Genomic DNA, 23,243 nt, shown 5'->3' with positions numbered 1-23,243 from the left:
GCATTCATCTGTCATCAGCAACAGAGCATTGGGGTAGGTGCATGTCTGACATCAATGTGTGTGCAAGACAATTATCATTTTATATGGTCAATTTAATATATATATACCATAAACATACTTTTGACACATACGCTATGGTGTAATGGAATGTTTTGCCTTGTGTGGAAGGTTTTGTGGGTTTTTACACTCTTATTAAGGTGCCATAACTAGCCATACAATAATGCAATATATGTAACAACAGGTCTAAATATGTGTCATGACAGTGTTATTACCATATTACAAAAGGTTATGACAAGTCATGTCAACTGCTATGACATGGTTATGACCATGTCGTAACGCGTTTAACCTGCTGGTTGTCTTGTAAAGTGTTACCAAAATATGATATAAAACACCATTATTTACATAGAGCTACAGTAGCAATATCTATGCCAAATTGCAGTTTTGAGCATACTAGGCATTCCATATATTCTACAACATCACTCTAACTGAATATGGTTGTTGTGTTGGTTGAATTTTCCGGGCAGGATCCAGAATGTTCTTCAGCTGGTGAACCTCTTCTTGTGTTGGGTAATGGCAGCTGGTTTAGCAAGCTTTGCCGCTGTGGCGATGTTGACAGGCATGTTGGGTTTAGGGGGCTGTGACTCTATGTAGACAAACGTCTGGTCCTTTCTGCACTCCACAGCCAGGTGGACAGCACTTTCTTCAACACCCACTGCTTCGACCTTTTGCAGAAGATTTGTTTGTACTGTAAGTCTCCTGGAAAGACATTTGAAAGGAAACACTCTGAAGTTTGTGTAAATGTGAATTGAATGTAGGAGAATATAACACCATAGATCTGGTAGAAGAAAATACAAGGAAATAAACATACGTTTTCTGTTTTGATCTTTTTTATCTTTTATCTTTCAACTGAACAAGAACATCCAAACATTCAGACAGGATGATGGGGACAATTTCAGTGAAAAACGTAAGAGTACTTGTACAAAGTTTCAGAATGATAACTTCCATAATGAGTGTGCTACATGACATTTATCATGAAGTCACCCAGGTGTCCCACACAAGTAGCCCAAGTTATACATTTTGAATGGAATAACAATATACAAAATACCAAATGGTATTCTAACACACCCCCCAAAAAAATTGAGAAAAAACATGAAAAAAAAAAATATATATACATTTACAAAATAACACTTTCAATATTTGGAAGACCCTCAGTCCTCTACACAATATTGTGCTGCTGATGCCAAGTGCCATAGCAGTCTCTTTCTGCTGTAAAGCAGAGGGTCACCAAGCATGTGGTGCAGGTGACTTCATTTTGCAAAGAACACAGCGACGCCTCCATGCTGTGCCCTTTTGGCCCTGAGGCACATCCATGCCTGCAGAAATAAAGCTTCAGTGGGGGATGGACATCTTGACACTGGGGGCTCCCATTCGGAGTCAGTGTCACTGTGAAAGAAAATGTTCAGTTAGAATAGTTTCACATATGAGCCCTGTATCAACAGGTATAATAAACATATATATATATATATATATATATATATATATATATATACATGAGTACAGGGAACATAAGGTTGAATATATTATTATAGACCTGCTAGATCTACTGTCTCATTTATATTATGCTATTTCAGCTAGATCTACTGTCTCTATTATATTATGACAGACCAGCTAGATCTACTGTCTTTATTATATTACAACAGACCAGCTGTATCTACTGTCTCCATTTCACTTTGGCCATTGTTGTGGGCCTGCCCTCCCTTCAACAGCCTTAAATAGGCTATTTCGTTTCACAAATCATATTTTATATTATTAATTTCAAACAACGGCATTAGCATGAGAAGAACTTACCAGTCCAAAACGATATCCTCTCCCGCTAAATGAAACCTCTATCAATTTCTTCTAAAATTGTGTGTACATCTGTATATCGAGACTTAGATTTAGCTTTCCCTGACTTAGTCACCATACTGATTGATATATAAACAGCTGAATATGCGCTTTACCAAACAATACTGTGTGCAACATGTGTGGCTCCTTCCGGTATGAATCGTCAATGGCGAATGAACCTCTTTACGCCGGAGTTTACTACATGGGTTGGTCTTCCAACACATACACATTACATATTGCGTTTACCTCAGCTCAATGCCTATCTACCCAGCTAGATTTCAAGACGATCAGTTGTCATTGGGTTAAATACAGTCAATCAACGAAACAGCGGTCATATCATTGGTGCACAATGATGTCATTACTTGTTGTCTTCAAATCGGTTTCTTTCAGTCAATATGTCCCGCGAAATGACCCATCAGGTTTGGTTGTGTTACAAACAAACCAGTTGATTGCAATGAAACCAAACATGACTGGAAAAGTCACGTTTTGTGTGTGTATTTACCTCGAATGTGTCGTCAAAAATGGAATGAGACGGAATTCACGACACAAGTGGTTCAGAAAATGTTTCGTGTTAGGCTATAAAAATGGATTTTATCAAACAAAAGACCATTCATTGTGTAACAATGAGCATTGGGATTGCAAACAGAGGAAGATCGTCAAAGGTAAACGATTAATTTTATTGCAGTTTGTGATTTTGTTACGCCTGTGCTGGTTGAATTTTTTTTATTTTTATGGGGCTCTATCCTCAGATAATCGCATCGTATTCTTTCGCAGAAAATATTTTTTATATCTGACAGTGCAGTTGGATTAGCAAGATTCTAGGCTTTCAAAACATGTGAGACACTTGTGTTTTCATGAATGTTTAATATGACTATTTATGTAGCGATCACCGTATGTTGTCGAATTTCATTCCGCTTCCGGGTTCTGTGCAGAGAGGTTAAAACATTTTTCAACCACTCCACAAATCTCTTGTTAACAAACTATAGTTTTGGCAAGTTGTTTCGGACATCTACTTTGTGCATGACACAAGTAATTTTCCATCAATTGTTTACAGACAGATTATTTCACTTATAATTCACTGTATCACAATTCTGGTGGGTCAGAAGTTTACATACACTAAGTTGACTGTGCCTTTAAACAGCTCAGAAAATTATGTCATGGCTTTAGAAGCTTCTGATATGCTAATTGACATCATTAGAGTCAATTGGAAGTGTACCTGTAGATGTATTTCAAGGCCTACCTTTAAACTCAGTGCCTCTTTGCTTGACATCATGGGGAAATCAAAAGAAATCAGCCAAGACCTCAGAAAAAAAATGTAGACCTCCACAAGTCTGGTTCATCCTTGGGAGTAATTTCCAAATGCCTGAATGTACCACGTTCATCTGTACAAACAATAGTACGCAAGTATAAACACCATGGTACCACGCAGCTCAGGAAGGAGACGCATTCTGTCTCCTGGAGATTAACGTACTTTGGTGCAAAAAGTGCAAATCAATCCCAGAACAACAACAAAGGACAACGATCGTACTTTTTGGAGAAATGTCCTCTGGTCTGATGAAACAAAAATATAACTGTTTGGCCATAATGATCATTGCTATGTTTGGGGACAAAAGGGGGAAGCTTGCAATTCGAAGAACACCATCCCAACCGTGAAGCACTGGGGTGGCAGCATCATGTCGTGGGGGTGCTATGCTGCAGGAGGGGCTGGTGCACTTCACAAAATAGATCGCATCATGAGAAGGAAAATGAGGTGGATATATTGAAGCAAAATCTCAAGACATCAGTCAGGAAGTTAAAGCTTGGTTGCAAATGGGTCTTCCAAATGGACAATGACCCCAAGCATACTTCCAAAGTTGTGGCAAAATGGCTTCAGGACAACAAAGTCAAGGTATTGGAGTGGTCATCACAAAGCCCTGACCTCAATGTCATAGAAAATGTGTGGGCAGAACTGAAAAAGCGTGTGTAAGCAAGTAGGCCTACAAACCTGACTCAGTTACACCAGCTCTATCAGGAGGAATGGGACAAAATTCACACAACTTGTTGTGGGAAGCTTGTGGAAGGCTACCCAAAACATTTGACCCAAGTTAAACAATTTAAAGACAATGCTACCAAATACTAATTGAGTGTATGTAAACTTCTGACCCACTGGGAATGTGATGAAAGAAATAAAAGCTGAAATAAATCATTCTCTCGACTATTATTCTGACATTTCACATTCTTAAAATAAAGTGGTGATCCTAACTGACCTAAAACAGGGATTTTTTACTGGGATTAAATGCCAGGAATTGTGAAAAACTGAGTTTAAATGTATTTGGCTAAGGAGTATGTAAACTTCTGACTTCAACTGTACTTCAGGAAACTGAACATAAGTAAATTGAAAGTGGCTTTTTTCTGGAACCAAGTTACAGTACACAAACACCCACACAACAATATAACAAGCCATGCCGTGCACTGCTGTGCCCAGTCAGATCTTTGACACATTCACCCACTCCCACGCTGAAAGATCAGCCATAAAAATGTTGGTACCATTGTAACAGGTTGTAATCATGCCCTGGTTTCCAGCATGGGAACAGAAAAGGAAAAGCTGATGTGGTAGTCTCAGGTAGGCCTACTCTAAATCATTTTGGCTCTGACACACACAAATGCAAGCTTTGCAGGTCCAACAACCCATCTAAATACCGCTCACACCCTACAGTAACCTGTAGATCATGAGAAAACCTTCATAAATTAGCAGAATGTTGATAACCTATTTATTGACACTGGATGTATTGTCCAGTAATATTTAGTTTGAAGTGAGACACCTTCGGTCAATCATAACGCGTCCATAAAGACTCTATATCGCATGACGCTGTATTTACTTTAATGTCAGACCCCTTTGGTAATTTATAACACATACATAAATGCAGGGTCGGCAGGTAGCCTAGGGGCTAAGAGTGCGGTTCAAATCCCCAAGCCAACATCTGTCAATGTGCCTTTGAGCAAGGCACTTAACTCTAATTACTCCTGTAAGTCACTCTAAAAGACACCTTTGGTCATTCATAACAGATACATAAAGGCTTATGGTAAACACAAATGTATTAACACTTAGGGAACTGCTAAAACAAATTAAAATTCAATACAAGTTTAAACCATACTTTTATTCTTACATTTTTAAACAATACCCATGCTTTAAATTTCACAAAGTTCAGCAATTACATTTAATACACTACACAGGCCTGTGAATAGTGTAGTTTGTACCTGAGCTGGTGAATTAATGGTTCTTGCCTCTCTGCCTGCTAAAGGTACCAAGGTTCCAACCTCAAAAGTAATAACAAAGAATGTTAGCAGGTCTGTTAGGAAATGCTTTTGTCACACCATCTGGATAAGGAAATATCTGTGCTGCACCAGAAATACTATAAATGAGGAGATGGGAAACTCCTTTCGATTCATGTTATTATATTCCCCTTTCATTTACAAATCTCATGACATGACTATGAGACGTGGCTATATCTAGGGGGATTTATTTTAGTTGAGCTAGCTATCTAATGTTAGCTGGCTAGCAATTGCTCTGAAGTCACCGAAAATATTTGAAATAACGATTGAGGTAGCTATGTAATCTAACTCGATGCTTAACTACTACAAAGTCATTTAAATGACAAGAAATAAAGGTAAACTTACACATTTTTTGCTGTCCAGTGGCACCAAAAGTGGGCATTTGATTTGCAAATTCCATCACGTGTGTTTACTCCGCTACTGATACACCACTAACCAAACAGCAGTGCATGTGTTAAAAGGTAATTAAAGGGTAACATCTCTCAAAAATCGAAGTTTCTTCTATTTTTCCCAGACCTCAAAAATGGTCCTCTGATGCAGTTTAAGCGTTGCTGTGAACACAGAGAATCTACTTTTGGGGGAATGGGGAAAAATAGGGGTAATCTGAAACATGGAAAAACAAACAAATAAACAGATTATCTCCATAGATAGATATTGGCAGAAGAATGGCCTTCTGGAGAGCTCAGTGACTTTCAACGTGGCACCGTCACAATTCGTCAAATTTCTGCCATGCTAGAGCTGCCCCCGGTCAACTGTAAGTGCTGTTATTGTGAAGTGAAAACGTCTCGGTGCAACAACGGCTCAGCCATGAAGTGATAGGCCACACAAGCTGAAGCGCATGTTCTTGGTTGTAACACTTACTACTGAGTTCGAAACTGCCTCTGGAAGCAACGTCAGCACAATAACTGTTTGCCATGTTCCAACATCTTGTGGAAAGCCTTCCCAGAAGCGTGGAGGCTGTTATAGCAGCAAAGGGGGGACCAGCTCCATATTAATGCCCATGATATTGGAATGAGATATTTGACAAGCATGTGTCCACATACAGTACCTTTGGTCATGTAGTGTATTATCACTATATAGCTGCAATTGAGGCAGCTTATTCTAATGCTTACCCTATAATGATGTACTAAATCACTGATTTGGCACATCATTGCACACATGTTGTTGCACATCATAAAAAAAATTTGAGGCAAAAATGACAGACAGAAGCCTACAATTCGCAAATTACAGGTAACTGCCTAAATAAAGAAAACACCAACATAAGATGTCTTAATAGGGCTTTGGTTTACCACGAGCCAGAACAGCTTCAATACACCTTGGCATAGATTCTACAAGTGTCTGGAACTCTATTGGAGGGATGTGACACCATTCTTCCATGACAAATTCAATAATTTAGTGTTTTGTCGATGGTGGTGGAAAACGCTGTCTCAGGCGCCGATCCAGAATCTCCCATAAGTGTTCAACTGGGTTGAAATCTGGTGACTGAGACGGCCATGACATGTGTCATTGACATTTACATTTTTTCATGCTCATCAAACCCTTCAGTGACCACTCGTACCCTGTGGATGGGGGTATTGTCACCCTGTGGGAGCATAACCATGGTAGCAAAAAATATCACAACATTTTTATACATGACCCTAAATAAGCATGGTGGGATGTTAATTGCTTAATTAACTCAGGAACCACACCTGTCTAGAAGCACCGGCTTTCAATATACTTTGTATCCCTCATTTACTCAAGTTTTTCCATTATTTTGGCAGTTACCTATAGAACTCAACTGATTGAAGATTACTTTGACGTTAATATGATTAAAATATATTGGCCTATGTAGCCTATAGCCTACTGTATTTGTCTTTTCATGCTGTCATCTTGGCTTTCATTTGAAGCATATTTTTTTAATCTTTCGCTTGTTTCTAACAATTGCAAATACACTGGCAACTTTGTATTTATAGTAAACTTTGTTCTGAAGTTCTGGTGGTCGCAGAGAAACAGATTAACACCTTAATTTTATATTTAGAGGAAATCTCCTGTGTATAAAGTGATGCTGAAGGGCAAAAAAGCATCTAACGACGCACTTAGCTGTTCTAGTGGTCTGAGGCAGTCGTAAATAACGAGTGTTTTGAAGTGCAACTTAAGTAAAGATGCTTTTGGGAAACATCTCAGAGATTTAACAATACTCATGTGGTTCTATCAATTAATTTAGCTTTAAGATGCTTTTTGGAAACTGGGCCCTGTACCATACTACCCACTGGGCACAGATGGAATTTCAACGTCTAGTTTTGATGTACATTTGTTTGAGAAATCAACTAACGTGAATTCAATGTCAAATGGACAACAAATGTCAGCATGTCATTGGTTAAAAGTTTAGTGAAAAAAAGGAAATTTCCTTACTTTGATTACTTTTTGAAAATCCACATTGATTCAACGTCATCAGATATTTTTGTGGAGGCCGATGACATGGAACAAAGTTGATGCAACCAGGGTTTGCCCAGTGGGTACTAATTCTTCAAAAACCAAACAACATGCTGTCTATGAAGCCAATTAAGAGATAAGATGATGACACTTGGTCTATTGTGTGACTGCAAACCAGGGAGGAAACAAGTGAATTTCCTCTTCTAATGAACCAACATTTTAGGCGACAGTACATAGGAATGCCACAACTGACATTTTGTTAAAATTGAAGACAGATTACAGTTAATCCATCTACCTTCATGAGGAACATGGTAAATCTCTGCAAATCCTCTTTTGAAAATTATATTGTGCCAGTCTTAAGACTGCAAATCGTTATGTGTGTAACAGGGAGACTAGAAGAGAACGCACCTTAGATGCCACCAACCGCCATGTTCTGGCTATCTCTCTCCCGACTCTCTCTACTCCCTCTCTGTCACGCTGAGCACTGCGAACATGATTAAGAATGCATTTTTATTTATTTATTTTACCTTTATTTAACCAGGTAGGCAAGTTGAGAACAAGTTCTCATTTACAATTGCGACCTGGCCAAGATAAAGCAAAGCAGTTCGACAGATAAAACGACACAGAGTTACACATGGAGTAAAAACAAACATACAGTCAATAATGCAGTATAAACAAGTCTATATACAATGTGAGCAAATGAGGTGAGAAGGGAGGTAAAGGCAAAAAAGGCCATGATGGCAAAGTAAATACAATATAGCAAGTAAAATACTGGAATGGTAGTTTTGCAATGGAAGAATGTGCAAAGTAGAAATAAAAATAATGGGGTGCAAAGGAGCAAAATAAATAAATAAATTAAAATTAAATACAGTTGGGAAAGAGGTAGTTGTTTGGGCTAAATTATAGGTGGTCTATGTACAGGTGCAGTAATCTGTGAGCTGCTCTGACAGTTGGTGCTTAAAGCTAGTGAGGGAGATAAGTGTTTCCAGTTTCAGAGATTTTTGTAGTTCGTTCCAGTCATTGGCAGCAGAGAACTGGAAGGAGAGGCGGCCAAAGAAAGAATTGGTTTTGGGGGTGACTAGAGAGATATACCTGCTGGAGCGTGTGCTACAGGTGGGAGATGCTATGGTGACCAGCGAGCTGAGATAAGGGGGGACTTTACCTAGCAGGGTCTTGTAGATGACATGGAGCCAGTGGGTTTGGCGACGAGTATGAAGCGAGGGCCAGCCAACGAGAGCGTACAGGTCGCAATGGTGGGTAGTATACGGGGCTTTGGTGATAAAACGGATTGCACTGTGATAGACTGCATCCAATTTGTTGAGTAGGGTATTGGAGGCTATTTTGTAAATGACATCGCCAAAGTCGAGGATTGGTAGGATGGTCAGTTTTACAAGGGTATGTTTGGCAGCATGAGTGAAGGATGCTTTGTTGCGAAATAGGAAGCCAATTCTAGATTTAACTTTGGATTGGAGATGTTTGATATGGGTCTGGAAGGAGAGTTTACAGTCTAACCAGACACCTAAGTATTTGTAGTTGTCCACGTATTCTAAGTCAGAGCCGTCCAGAGTAGTGATGTTGGACAGGCGGGTAGGTGCAGGTAGCGATCGGTTGAAGAGCATGCATTTAGTTTTACTTGTATTTAAGAGCAATTGGAGGCCACGGAAGGAGAGTTGTATGGCATTGAAGCTTGCCTGGAGGGTTGTTAACACAGTGTCCAAAGAAGGGCCGGAAGTATACAGAATGGTGTCGTCTGCGTAGAGGTGGATCAGGGACTCACCAGCAGCAAGAGCGACCTCATTGATGTATACAGAGAAGAGAGTCGGTCCAAGAATTGAACCCTGTGGCACCCCCATAGAGACTGCCAGAGGTCCGGACAGCAGACCCTCAAATTTGACACACTGAACTCTATCAGAGAAGTAGTTGGTGAACCAGGCGAGGCAATCATTTGAGAAACCAAGAGTGTCGAGTCTGCCGATGAGGATATGGTGATTGACAGAGTCGAAAGCCTTGGCCAGATCAATGAATACGGCTGCACAGTAATGTTTCTTATCGATGGCGGTTAAGATATCGTTTAGGACCTTGAGCGTGGCTGAGGTGCACCCATGACCAGCTCTGAAACCAGATTGCATAGCAGAGAAGGTATGGTGAGATTCGAAATGGTCGGTAATCTGTTTGTTGACTTGGCTTTCGAAGACCTTAGAAAGGCACGGTAGGATAGATATAGGTCTGTAGCAGTTTGGGTCAAGAGTGTCCCCCCCTTTGAAGAGGGGGATGACTGCAGCTGCTTTCCAATCTTTGGGAATCTCAGACGACACGAAAGAGAGGTTGAACAGGCTAGTAATAGGGGTGGCAACAATTTCGGCAGATAATTTTAGAAAGAAAGGGTCCAGATTGTCTAGCCCGGCAGATTTGTAGGGGTCCAGATTTTGCAGCTCTTTCAGAACATCAGCTGAATGGATTTGGGAGAAGGAGAAATGGGGAAGGCTTGGGCGAGTTGCTGTTGGGGGTGCAGTGCTGTTGTCCGGGGTAGGAGTAGCCAGGTGGAAAGCATGGCCAGCCGTAGAAAAATGCTTATTGAAATTCTCAATTATGGTGGATTTATCAGTGGTGACAGTGTTTCCTATCTTCAGTGCAGTGGGCAGCTGGGAGGAGGTGTTCTTATTCTCCATGGACTTTACAGTGTCCCAGAACTTTTTTGAGTTAGTGTTGCAGGAAGCAAATTTCTGCTTGAAAAAGCTAGCCTTGGCTTTTCTAACTGCCTGTGTATAATGGTTTCTAGCTTCCCTGAACAGCTGCATATCACGGGGGCTGTTCGATGCTAATGCAGAACGCCATAGGATGTTTTTGTGTTGGTTAAGGGCAGTCAGGTCTGGGGAGAACCAAGGGCTATATCTGTTCCTGGTTCTAAATTTCTTGAATGGGGCATGTTTATTTAAGATGGTTAGGAAGACATTTTAAAAAAATAATGAGGAGAATGTTTTACTTGTTTAGATTATACCTTAGCTGAGCCATTTAACAGCCTGTTAGTAGCCCAACACCATTACTTCTATGACCTTTTCATACAGAAATTAAGTGAGAAACAGCAGGAACAACACAGGGGGCTCTATTTACGTCTGGCGCTAATGGAGGTGCAATTGTCAAACGCACGCTAGTTTTCAATTTCATCCAGCTCTAACGCAAGGTTCTATTTACCTGTCTAACATCAGCTCGCTGGTGCTGAGGTGGGAGGGGTGGCAATATTTGAGGTTCCTTAAAAACAAGCGCAAAAGTGACAATTTCATGCAGAGCTAGTGGAAAGTTTTAGGACCCACAAATACAGGTCTTAACAATAATGCAGTTGATAATGGCATAAGCAGTCTATCCAGCCATGATGCACAGTGCCCATGGAAAGAGAGATTTGCCTTTTGTCCTGATAAGTCTCGTATTTATTGTAGAAACAAACAAAAGCATTGGTTTCCCCCCATTTAAAAACCAAGCATAGCCTACCCTCACCTTCATTAAGGCTGGTTTAGCAGCATCACATACAGTAGGTGCGTCTTTTTTATCTTGGCCACTAACCAAAAGTACCCTATAAATGAAGGGGTTTAAAATAGTCTACTGAGTGTGCGTTGAAATATCTTTGTCGGTTTTTGCCCTCATGCCTTTTCATTATTTGCAATTCACATACCTGCATTTCGCTTTTAGTAGGCTATCTATCCAAAAGTGGCAATATTAGTGTTCCTTTTGAGACACTGTGGAAACAACATAGCCAGTATACACTTCCTCAAAATAGTCCAAATTAATCAACTCAAGAATCACTCATTAATTTTGACATTTTTACAGAGGAAGTGTTTTTACATCAAACTAAGATGTTTGGTGCAGTTTATCTCAAGTGAAAACATTTGCATGAAAACTAGTCATCTCGTTCAATGACAACAAACACTTCCTTGAAGAATCCCATCCCTAGTTCCCGTGCTACTAGGAGTAAGAGTAGATTATGGGGCTGCAATGGATAGCTGCCGTTTTACTGACCAATTCTGCTATTTGGTGTGTTTTTTCACACTGATCTTAACTTTTTCTGTACATAATATTTCCACCATAATTTCCTATGACCGGAAACAGCTTCTGGACATCAGCGATCACTAACCTCGATTTGGATGAAGATTTCTACTTCAACGAGTAGGCAGTTTTGGATGTACTGCTCATTCTGGACCAGGCCCTATCCCTGGGCCTCGAAAGATGAAGAGATGGCGCAAGAGAGGAAAATTAATTGGGCTCCCTGACGAGAGTAAGTAATCCGCCTCTACCCTTTGGCGAGTAAGTAATCCGCCTCTACCCTCTGTTCTATTGGCGAACGTACAATCTTTAAAGAACAAACTGGACGAGTTCCGGAGTCGTGGCTGAACAAAGATATGGATATTAAACATCTAGCTGTTTTTTTTGTATCGTCAAGACCGAAAGGCAGCTTCGGATAAGGTTAAGAGTAGAGGTGTGTGTCTCTTTGTTAACAATAGCTGGTGAGCAATCTCTAATTTTAATAAGGAAGTCTCAAGGTTTTGCTCGGCTGAGTTAGAATATCTTATGATAAACTGCAGACCATACTTTTTACCAGAGAGAGTTTTCATCTATATTTTTCGTAGCTGTCTATTTACCACCACAAACTGATACTAGCACTAAGACCACACTCAATGAGCTGTATAGGTCCATAAGCAATCTAGAAATGCACATCCAGAGGCAGCGGTCCTAGTGGTCGTTGATTATAATGCAGGGAAACTGAAATCTGTCAAACTTAATTTTTACCGGTCACCTGTGCAACTAGAGGCAAAAAAATTGTAAAACACCTTTAATTCACACACACATACACATAGAAATCTCACCCTCGCCCTCCTAACTCTATCCTCCTGATTCCTACTTACAAGAAAAAACTAAAACAAGAAGTACCAGTGAAGTGGTCTGAGGATGTGGATGCTAAACTACAGGACTTTTTCAGTAGCACAGACTGGAATATGTTCAGATAACATTGAGGCATTTACCACATGAGTCACCGGCTTCATTAATAACTGCATCGATGACGTCATCCCCACAGTGACCATGCGTACATATCCAAACCAGAAGCCATGGATTACAGGCAACATCTTCACTGAGCTAAAGGATAGAGCTGCCGCTTTCAAGGAGAGGATACTGATCTGGACACTTGTAATAAAATCTGCTACAACCTCCAACAAGCCATCAAACCGATAAAATGTCAATACAGGACAAAGATCGAATCCTAATATGCCAGCTCTGACGCTCGTCAGATGTGGCAGGGCTTGCAAACTATCACAGATTACAAAGGAAAACCCAGCCATGAGCTGCCAACTGACACAAGCCTACCAGACAAGCTAAATTCCTTCTATGCTCGCTTCGAGGCAAGCAACACTGAACCATGCATGAGAGCACCAGCTGTTCCGTATGACTGTGTGATCTCGCTCTCCGTAGCTGATGTAATTTCTTTAAACAGGATAACATTCACATACGGATAACCAGACCGCGTACTCAGAGAATGTGCTGACCAGCTGACAAGTGTCTTCACTGACATTTTCAATCTCTCCCTGAACTATTCTGTAATGCCTACATGTTTCAAGCAGACCACCATAGTCCCTGTGCCCAAGAACGTCAAGGAAACCTGTCTAAATGACTATCGCCCCGAGGTACTCACATCTGTAGACATGAAATGCTTTGAAAGGCTGGTCATGGATCCACAGATGACGAAATCTCTATTTCACTCCACACTGCCCTCTCCCACCTGGAAAATAGGAACACCTACGTGAGAATGCTTAGTGCCTTCAGAAATTATTCATACACCTTGACTTCTTTTTTTATAAATGTGTTACAGCCTAAATTAAAAATGTATTAAATTGATTTAACACACAATACCCATATTGACAAAGTGAAAACACGTTTGTAGAAATGTTTGCAAATATCTCATTCACACTCCTGAGTCAATACATGTTAGCATCACATTTGGCAGTGATTACAGCTGTGAGTCTTTCTGGTCTCTAAGAGCTTTGCACACGAGGATTGTACAATATTTGCACATTATACTTTTTATTTTATTCTTCAAGCTCTTCATGTTGGTTGTTGATCATTGCTAGACAGCCATTTTCAAGTATGGCCATAGATTATCATGCCAATTTAAGTCAAAACTGTAACTAGGGCACTCAGGAACATTCAATGTCATTTTAGTAAGCAACTCCAAAGTATATTTGCTCTTCCATGTTGGTTGTTGATCATTGCTAGACAGCCATTTTCAATTCTGGTCATAGATTATCATGCCGATTTAAGTCAAAACTGTAACTAGGGCACTCAGGAACATTCAATGTCATTTTAGTAAGCAACTCCAAAGTTTTCGGTTATTGTCCTGCTGAAACCTCAATTTGTGTCCCGGTCTGTTGAAAAGCAGACTGAACCAGGTTTTCCTCTAGGATTTTGCCTGTGCTTAACTCTTTTTCCATTTATTTTTATCCTAAAAAAAAACTCCTTAGTCCTTGCGGATGACAAGCATACCCATAAAATGATGCAGCCCCCAACATGCGTGGTATTCAGTGGTACTCAGTGATGTGTTGTATTTGCCCCAACCATAATGCTTTGTATTCAAGACATAAAGTTAATTTCGTTGCCATATTTATTTGCAGTTTTACTTTAGTTTATTTTTGCGAACATGATGCATATTTTGGAATATTGTTTCTTATGTATTGGCTTCCTTTTTTTCACTCTGTCATTTAGGTTAGTATTGTGGAGTAACTACAATGTTGTTGATCCATTCTCAATTTTTTCCCATCACAGCCATTAAACTCTGTAACTGTTTTAAAGTTACCTTTGTTCTCATGGTGAAATCGCTACGTGGTTTCCTTCCTCTCTGGCAACTGAGTTAGGAAGGACACCTGCATCTTTGTAGTGACTGGGTGTATTGATACGACATCTAAAGTGTAATTAATAATTTCACCATGTTAAAAGGGATATTCAATATCTGAGGTAGGTAGCCTTCTTTGCGAGTGTCATGGTTCCTCCTGGCACCAGAGGGCGGTAGAGATCGCCCTAGAGACTTTTATTGTACTCAGGTGTGTCTTATTATTTCATGATTGTTTCCCCTTTAAGAGAGGTGTGTTTTCTGTTTCCCTTTGTTAGTTCTTCAATTCAGTTCCCTGTATGTCTCCCCCGTGTGAGTTTTGAGTTCTAGAGGATGTTGTTTTTGGTTTTAAGTATCGTTGTGTTCTCCATTATTCAAGTAAAGTGTTTATGTTTTTCCCAAGTTGCTGATTCCTGGTCAGGTTCATTCTCTGCTCATGGGTTCAACTCTACCTTGTCACAGTGAGGAATTGGAAAACCTCCCTGTTTATTGTGGTCGAATCTGTGATTGAAATTCACTGCTCGACTGAAGGACCTTACAAATAATTGTATGTGAGGGGTACAGAGATGAGGTAGTCATTAAAAACCCATGTTAAACACTATTGCAGACAGTGAGTCCATGCAACTTATGTGACTTGTTAAGCAAATGTATACTCCTGAACTTATTTAGGCTTGCCATAAAAGGGGTTGAATACTTATTGACTCAAGACATTTCAGCTTATTTTTTATTACATTTGTAACAACTAACCTAACAACTAACCTCCCACTAAACACCTCCCACTGCAACTGGATCATGGACTTCATGACGGGCCGCTCCCACGTGGTGAGGGTTGGCAACACATGCTTGCTTATTCTCCTCCTGTACTGCATGTTCACCCACGACTGCGTGGCCGTGCACGACTCCAACACCATTAAGCTTGCTGATGACATGACGGTGGTTGGCCTGATCACTGACAACAATGAGACAGCCTATAGCAAGGAGGTCAGTGACTTGGCAGTGTGGTGCCAGGACAACAACCTCTCCCTCAACGTCAGCAAGACAAAGGAGCTGATTCGTGGACTACAGGGAACGGAGGGCAGAGCACATCCCCATCCACATCGGCGGGGCTTTAGTGGGTTGAGAGCTTCAAGTTCATCGGTGTCCACACCATTAAGGAATTATCATGGTCCTCACACACCAATGCAGCCATGAAGATGGCCCGACAGGGCCTCTTCCCACTAAAGAGGCTGAATATTTTGTATGGGCCCAGATCCTAAAATGTTCTACAGCTGCACCATTGAGAGCATCTTGACTGGCTGCATCACCGCTTGGTATGGCAACTGCTTCTGATCGCAAGCTGCTACAGAGTGTAGTGCGTACGGCCCAGTACATCACTGGGGCCGAGCTGCCTGTCATCCAGGACCTCTATACCAGGCAGTGTCAGAGGAAGGCCCTAAAAATTGTCCAAGACTCCAGCCACCCAATTCATAGTCTCTTCTCTCTGCTACCGCACATCAAGTGGTACCAATGAAGCAAGTCTGGAACCAACAGGACCCTGAACAGGTTCTACCCCCAAGCCATAAGATTGCTTAATAGTTAACAAATAGCTACCCTGACTATCTGTCTTTTGACTCATTACATACACTGCTACTACTGTTAATTATCTATCCTATTGCCTAGTCACTTTATCCCTACCTATATGTACATATCTACTTCAATTACCTCGTACACCTGCACATTAACTTGCATTTCATTGTTATTCTACACCTGTTACAAAGCATGTGACAAATACAATTTGATTTGATTAGTATGGTTGACCAATCACAGAAGTATGGGCGTAGACTTCGGCAACCGAACTTCAACTTGCCTCAATAAAAATGTGTGTATAAACAGCAGAAAAAAAACCTGGCGAAACGAACAAAAACATAATCAAAACATTTTGTCATCATATATGCACAAACTGTTTTGACTTGGAAGCATGCCACAGACTTAATGTCATATCAACGGCAGATTTTTTTTTAGAATCTGTCTCGCACACAGGCAATGATACATTAGACATGAGCCTAGTATTTTGTATAGAATTGCGAATGTTAAGCGTAAAAACAACACGTGTGCACCACAGGTGGCTGCTGGCACTTTAATTGGGGAGGATGTGGTCATAGTTGTCACTACTCCCGCTAGTAACCACCGGTAATGGCAACCGACATTACGCACACCTGGCAACAATCATTGCTCACACCTGTACTTCATCATCACCCTGATTAATCTCCCTTTATTTAGCCCTCAGTAGCCTCAGTCTTCAGGCAGTGTTGGTTTTGTTCACGTTAGGTATGCTACCCCTAGTTTGATTATTGCCATGGTTCTTAATCTCACCTTCTGCACCTGCTTCCTGACTCCCTATGTATGTGTTACAATAGTAAGGGGTTGAATGGAATTAATGGTAAGGTATCAAACACATGGTTTCCATGTGTTTGATACCATTCCATTTACTCCATTCCAGAGATTATGAGCTGTCCTCCCTCATGTGAGAAGGATACATTGCTCGATTGCATTGCAATTTTGTCTGCTATTTCTGGAAAAGTACAAATATGATCTGTAAGATGGTTCCATTATGTTTATGAAACATTACATTTGCAAGGAGAATAACGGTATACAGTATACAGTTCCCCCATTCTCTTTATATTTAATCTTTATCCAGCTCCTATGAAAAGTTTGGATGTGCGTAAAACCCTCCATAGTCTAAGTTGCCTTGTCTATATTATACACCCAGGGGAGAAATTATGGTGCCTGTAACTGTATTTAGACAGCCTATTTAAACAAGTTTTTATGTTTTATTAGAATTTTATCCCAAAAAAGTATACACCTTCTTTTTAGGCCTTATCAGCCTAGTAAATGTAATCTTGCTTATTGACTGTCATGTCCAGACTGCAATTTACAGTAGGCCTAACCCTTATATCACTGAGATTTCTGTAGTCTATGTTTAACAATGTTTTTCTGAATATGGGGCAGCTTATTTAATCAAATCGGTGATAACCAACTAACATTGGAATTGGAGTTGATAACAAAGCAATACATAAAAGACCTTAAGTACACAACTTGAAGCAACAACATATTTAGCCATGGAGCACATTCTGATTGTCCTTAACTTCAACATACAGTGCCTTGCGAAAGTATTCGGCCCCCTTGAACTTTGCGACCTTTTGCCACATTTCAGGCTTCAAACATAAAGATATAAAACTGTATTTTTTTGTGAAGAATCAACAACAAGTGGGACACAATCATGAAGTGGAACGACATTTATTGGATATTTCAAACTTTTTTAACAAATCAAAAACTGAAAAATTGGGCGTGCAAAATTATTCAGCCCCTTTACTTTCAGTGCAGCAAACTCTCTCCAGAAGTTCAGTGAGGATCTCTGAATGATCCAATGTTGACCTAAATTACTAATGATGATAAATACAATCCACCTGTGTGTAATCAAGTCTCCGTATAAATGCACCTGCCCTGTGATAGTCTCAGAGGTCCGTTAAAAGCGCAGAGAGCATCATGAAGAACAAGGAACACACCAGGCAGGTCCGAGATACTGTTGTGAAGAAGTTTAAAGCCGGATTTGGATACAAAAGGATTTCCCAAGCTTTAAACATCCCAAGGAGCACTGTGCAAGCGATAATATTGAAATGGAAGGAGTATCAGACCACTGCAAATCTACCAAGACCTGGCCGTCCCTCAACTTTCAGCTCATACAAGGAGAAAACTGATCAGAGATGCAGCCAAGAGGCCCATGATCACTCTGGATGAACTGCAGAGATCTACAGCTGAGGTGGGAGACTCTGTCCATAGGACAACAATCAGTCGTATATTGCACAAATCTGGCCTTTATGGAAGAGTGGCAAGAAGAAATCCATTTCTTAAAGATATCCTTAAAAAGTGTTGTTTAAAGTTTGCCACAAGCCACCTGGGAGACACACCAAACATGTGGAAGAAGGTGCTCTGGTCAGATGAAACCAAAATTGAACTTTTTAGCAACAATGCAAAACATTATGTTTGGCGTAAAAGCAACACAGCTCATCACCCTGAACACACCATCCCCACTGTCAAACATGGTGGTGGCAGCATCATGGTTTGGGCCTGCTTTTCTTCAGCAGGGACAGGGAAGATGGTTAAAATTGATGGGAAGATGGATGGAGCCAAATACAGGACCATTCTGGAAGAAAACCTGATGGAGTCTGCAAAAGACCTGAGACTGGGACGGAGATTTGTCTTCCAACAAGACAATGATCCAAAACATAAAGCAAAATCTACAATGGAATGGTTCAAAAATAAACATATCCAGGTGTTAGAATGGCCAAGTCAAAGTCCAGACCTGAATCCAATCGAGAATCTGTGGAAAGAACTGAAAACTGCTGTTCACAAATGCTCTCCATCCAACCTCACTGAGCTCGAGCTGTTTTGCAAGGAGGAATGGGAAAAAAATTCAGTCTCTCGATGTGCAAAACTGATAGAGACATACCCCAAGCGACTTACAGCTGTAATCGCAGCAAAAGGTGGTGCTACAAAGTATTAACTTAAGGGGGCTGAATAATTTTGCACGCCCAATTTTTCAGTTTTTGATTTGTTAAAAAAGTTTGAAATATCCAATAAATGTCGTTCCACTTCATGATTGTGTCCCACTTGTTGTTGATTCTTCACAAAAAAATACAGTTTTATATCTTTATGTTTGAAGCCTGAAATGTGGCAAAAGGTCGCAAAGTTCAAGGGGGCCGAATACTTTCGCAAGGCACTGTACTCTCCTGCAATCCGCCTCACCCAATGTGGAATGGATCTGCTATTTTATTTACTTTTAAACTGGAACCCCAACAGAAGCTAGCCAGCTAACTAACTAGTTGTCAGCTAGCCACTGCTTGCGGTCATCAGCTACTTTTAGCCCGGACAACTCTCGCCAGTCTGCACAGCGCGACTCAAACCAGAGCAAATCGGACTTATTTTTCTCCATCTCTCCGGATTCCTACCGCAAGCTCTGAACCTTTTCCCCTGGATCATCGCAGCTAGCTAGCTGCTATCCGAGTGGCCACTCCTTTGAAATATCCAATAAATGTCGTTCCACTTCAGGATTGTGTCCCACTTGTTGATTCTTCACAAAAAAATACAGTTTTATATCTTTATGTTTGAAGCCTGAAATGTGTCAAAAGGGGGCCGAATACTTTTGCAAGGCACTGTAAACGTCTCCAACTTCAGCGATTTTTGCAATTCGTTCCAGTCACAGGCAGCAGAAAACTGGAACGAAAGGGGGCCAAATGAGGTGTTGGCTTTAGGGATGATCAGTGAGATACACCTGCTGGAGCGCGTGCTACCGGTGGGTGTTGCCATCGTGACCAGTGAACTGAGATAAGGCGGAGCTTTACCTAGCATGGACTTGTAGATGACCTGGAGCCAGTGGGTCTGGCGACGAATATGTAGCGCGGGCCAGCCAACTAGAGCATACAGGTCGCAGTGGTGGGTGGTATAAGGTGCTTTAGTAACAAAACGGATGGCACTGTGATAAACTGCATCCATTTTGCTGAGTAGAGTATTGGAAGCTATTTTGTAGATGACATCGCCGAAGTCGAGGATCGGTAGGATAGTCAGTTTTACTAGGGTAAGTTTGGCAGCGTGAGTGGTGGAGGCTTTGTTGCGAAATAGAAAGCCGACTCTAGATTTGATTTTAGATTGGAGATGTTTGATATGAGTCTGGAAGGAGAGTTTACAGTCCAGCCAGACACCTAGGAACTTAGATGTCCACATATTCTAGGTCGGAACCATGCAGGGTGGTGATGCCAGTCGGGCGTGCGGGTGCAGGCAGCGAACAGTTGAAAAGCATGCATTTTGTTTTACTAGTGTTTAAGAGCATTTGGAGGCCACGGAAGGAGTGTTGTATGGCGTTGAAGCTCGTTTGAAGGTTAGATAGCACAGTGTCCAAGGAAGGGCCAGAAGTTTACAGAATGGTGTCGTCTGCGTAGAGGTGGATCAGGGAATCGCCCGCAGCAAGAGCAACATCATTGATATATACAGAGAAAAGAGTCGGCCCGGGAATTTAACCCTGTGGCACCCCCATAGACTGCCAGAGGACCGGACAACAAGCCCTCCGATTTGACACGCTGAACTCTGTCTGCAAAGTAGTTGGTGAACCAGGCAAGGCAGTCATTAGAAAAACCGAGGCTAATGAGTCTGCCGATAAGAATGGTAATTGACAGAGTCGAAAGCCTTGGCCAGGTCGATGAAGACGGCTGCACAGTACTGTCTTATCGATGGCGGTTATGATATCGTTTAGTACCTTGAGCGTGGCTGAGGTGCACCCGTGACCGGCTCGGAAACCGGATTGCACAGTGGAGAAGGTACGGTGGGATTCGAGATGGTGGGTTATCTGTTTGTTAACTTGGCTTTCGAAGACCTTAGATAGGCTTGGCAGGATGGATATAGGTCTGTAACAGTTTGGGTCCAAGGTGTCTCCTCCATTGAAGAGGGGAATGACCGAGGCAGCTTTCCAGTCCTTGGGGATCTCAGATGATACGAAAGAGAGGTTGAACAGGCTGGTAATAGGGGTTGCGACAATGGCAGCGGATAGTTTCAGAAATAGAGGGTCCAGATTAACAAGCCCAGTTGATTTGTATGGGTCCAGGTTTTGCAGCTCTTTCAGAACATCTGCTATCTGGATTTGGGTAAAGGAGAAGCTGGGGAGGCTTGGGCGAGTAGCTGCGGGGGGGGGGGGGGGGGCTGTTGGCCGAGGTTGGAGTAGCCAAGAGGAAGGCATGGCCAGCCATTGAGAAATGCTTGTTGAAGTTATCAATTATCATGGATTAATCGGTGGTGACCGTGTTACCTAGCCTCAGTGCAGTGGGCAGCTGGGAGGAGGTGCTCTTGTTCTCCATGGACTTCAGTGTCCCAGAACTTTTTGGAGTTAGAGCTACAGGATGCAAATTTCTGCTTGAAAAAGCTGGCCTTTGCTTTCCTGACTGACGTGTATTGGTTCCTGACATCCCTGAACAGTTGCATATCGTGGGGGCTATTCGATTCTATTGCAGTCCGCCACAGGATGTTTTTGTGCTGGTCGAGGGCAGTCAGGTCTGGAGTGAACCAAGGGCTATATCTGTTCTTAGTTCTGCATTTTTTGAACAGAGCATGCTTATCTAGGATGGTGAGGAAGTTACTTTTAAAGAATGACCAGGCATCCTCAACTGACGGGATGAGGTCAATATCCTTCCAAGATACCCGGGCCAGGTCGATTAGAAAGGCCTGCTCGCAGAAGTGTTTTAGGGAGCGTTTGACAGTGATGAGGGGTGTTTGTTTGACCGCGGGCTCGTAGCGGATACAGGCAATGAGGCAGTGATCGCTGAGATCCTGATTGAAGACAGCGGAGGTGTATTTGGAGGGCAAGTTGGTCAGGATGATGTCTATTAGGGTGCCCATATTTACGGATTTAGGGTTGTACCTGGTGGGTTCCTTGATGATTTGTGTGAGATTGAGGGCATCTAGCTTAGATTGTAAGACTGCCGGGGTGTTAAGCATATGCCAGTTTAGGTCACCTAACGGAACAAACTCTGAAGCTAGATGGGGGGCGATCAATTCATAGATGGTGTCCGAGGCACAGTTGGGAGCTGAAGGGGGTCGGTAGCAGGTGGCAACAGTTGAGAGACTTATTTCTGGAGAGGTTACATTTTTAAATTAGAAGTTCAAACTGTTTGGGTATAGACCTGGAAAGTATGACAGAACTTTGCAGGCTATCTCTGCAGTAGATTGCAACTCCTCCCCCTTTGGCAGTTCTATCTTGACGGAAAATTTTATAGTTGGGTATGGAAATCTCAGAATTTTTGGTGGCCTTCCTAAGCCAGGATTCAGACACGGCAAGGACATCAGGGTTGGCAGAGTGTGCTAAAGCAGTGAGTAAAACAAACTTAGGGAGGAGGCTTCTGATGTTGACATGCATGAAACCAAGGCTTTTTCGATCACAGTCAACAAATGAGGGTGCCTGGGGACATGCAGGGCCTGGGTTTACCTCCACATCACCCGCGGAACCGAGCAGGAGTAGGATGATGGTGCGGCTAAAGGCTATCAAAACTGGTCGCCTAGAGTGTTGGGGACAAGGAATAAAAGGAGCAGATTTCTGGGTATGTTTGAATATATTCAGGGCATAATGTGCAGACAGGGGTATGGTGGGGTGTGGGTACAGCGGAGGTAAGCCCAGGCACTGGGTGATAAGCGAGTTTGTATCTCTGGACATGCTGGTTAGAATGGTGAGGTCACCGCATGTGTTGGAGGTGGGACAAAGGAGGTATCAGAGGTATGAGGAGTGGAACTAGGAGCTCTATTTGTAAAAAAATTAATTAAAATAATGATAACTAACCTGAACAACAGTATACAAGGCATATTGATATTTGAGAGAGACATACAGCGAGGCATAAAGTAATCGCAGGTGTTGATTGGGAGAGCTAGCTAAAACAACAGGTGAGACAACAACAGCTAATCAGCTAACACAACAACAGCAGGTAAAATGGCGATGGCTAGGCAGAGAGGGTCGGATTAACTACACACAGAGCCTGAGTTTGCGGCTGGGGCTGACAGATAAAAAATAATAATGAACAGAAGGGAGTACCGTGATTAATGGACAGTCCAGCGGGCATCAGCTATGTAGCCAAGTGATCATAGTGTGCAGGGGGCAGCAGTAGATAGAACAGGGAAGCTGCCACTACGCTAGCATGCGGGCGACACGGCGTTTAAAGTTAGTAGCCCGGGGCTAGTAGGAGCGTCTGCTCCG

The sequence above is a fragment of the Oncorhynchus kisutch genome, linkage group LG1 (assembly GCF_002021735.2).
Source record: "Oncorhynchus kisutch isolate 150728-3 linkage group LG1, Okis_V2, whole genome shotgun sequence".
NCBI lineage: Eukaryota > Metazoa > Chordata > Actinopteri > Salmoniformes > Salmonidae > Oncorhynchus > Oncorhynchus kisutch.
This window is presented reverse-complemented; position numbering follows the sequence as displayed.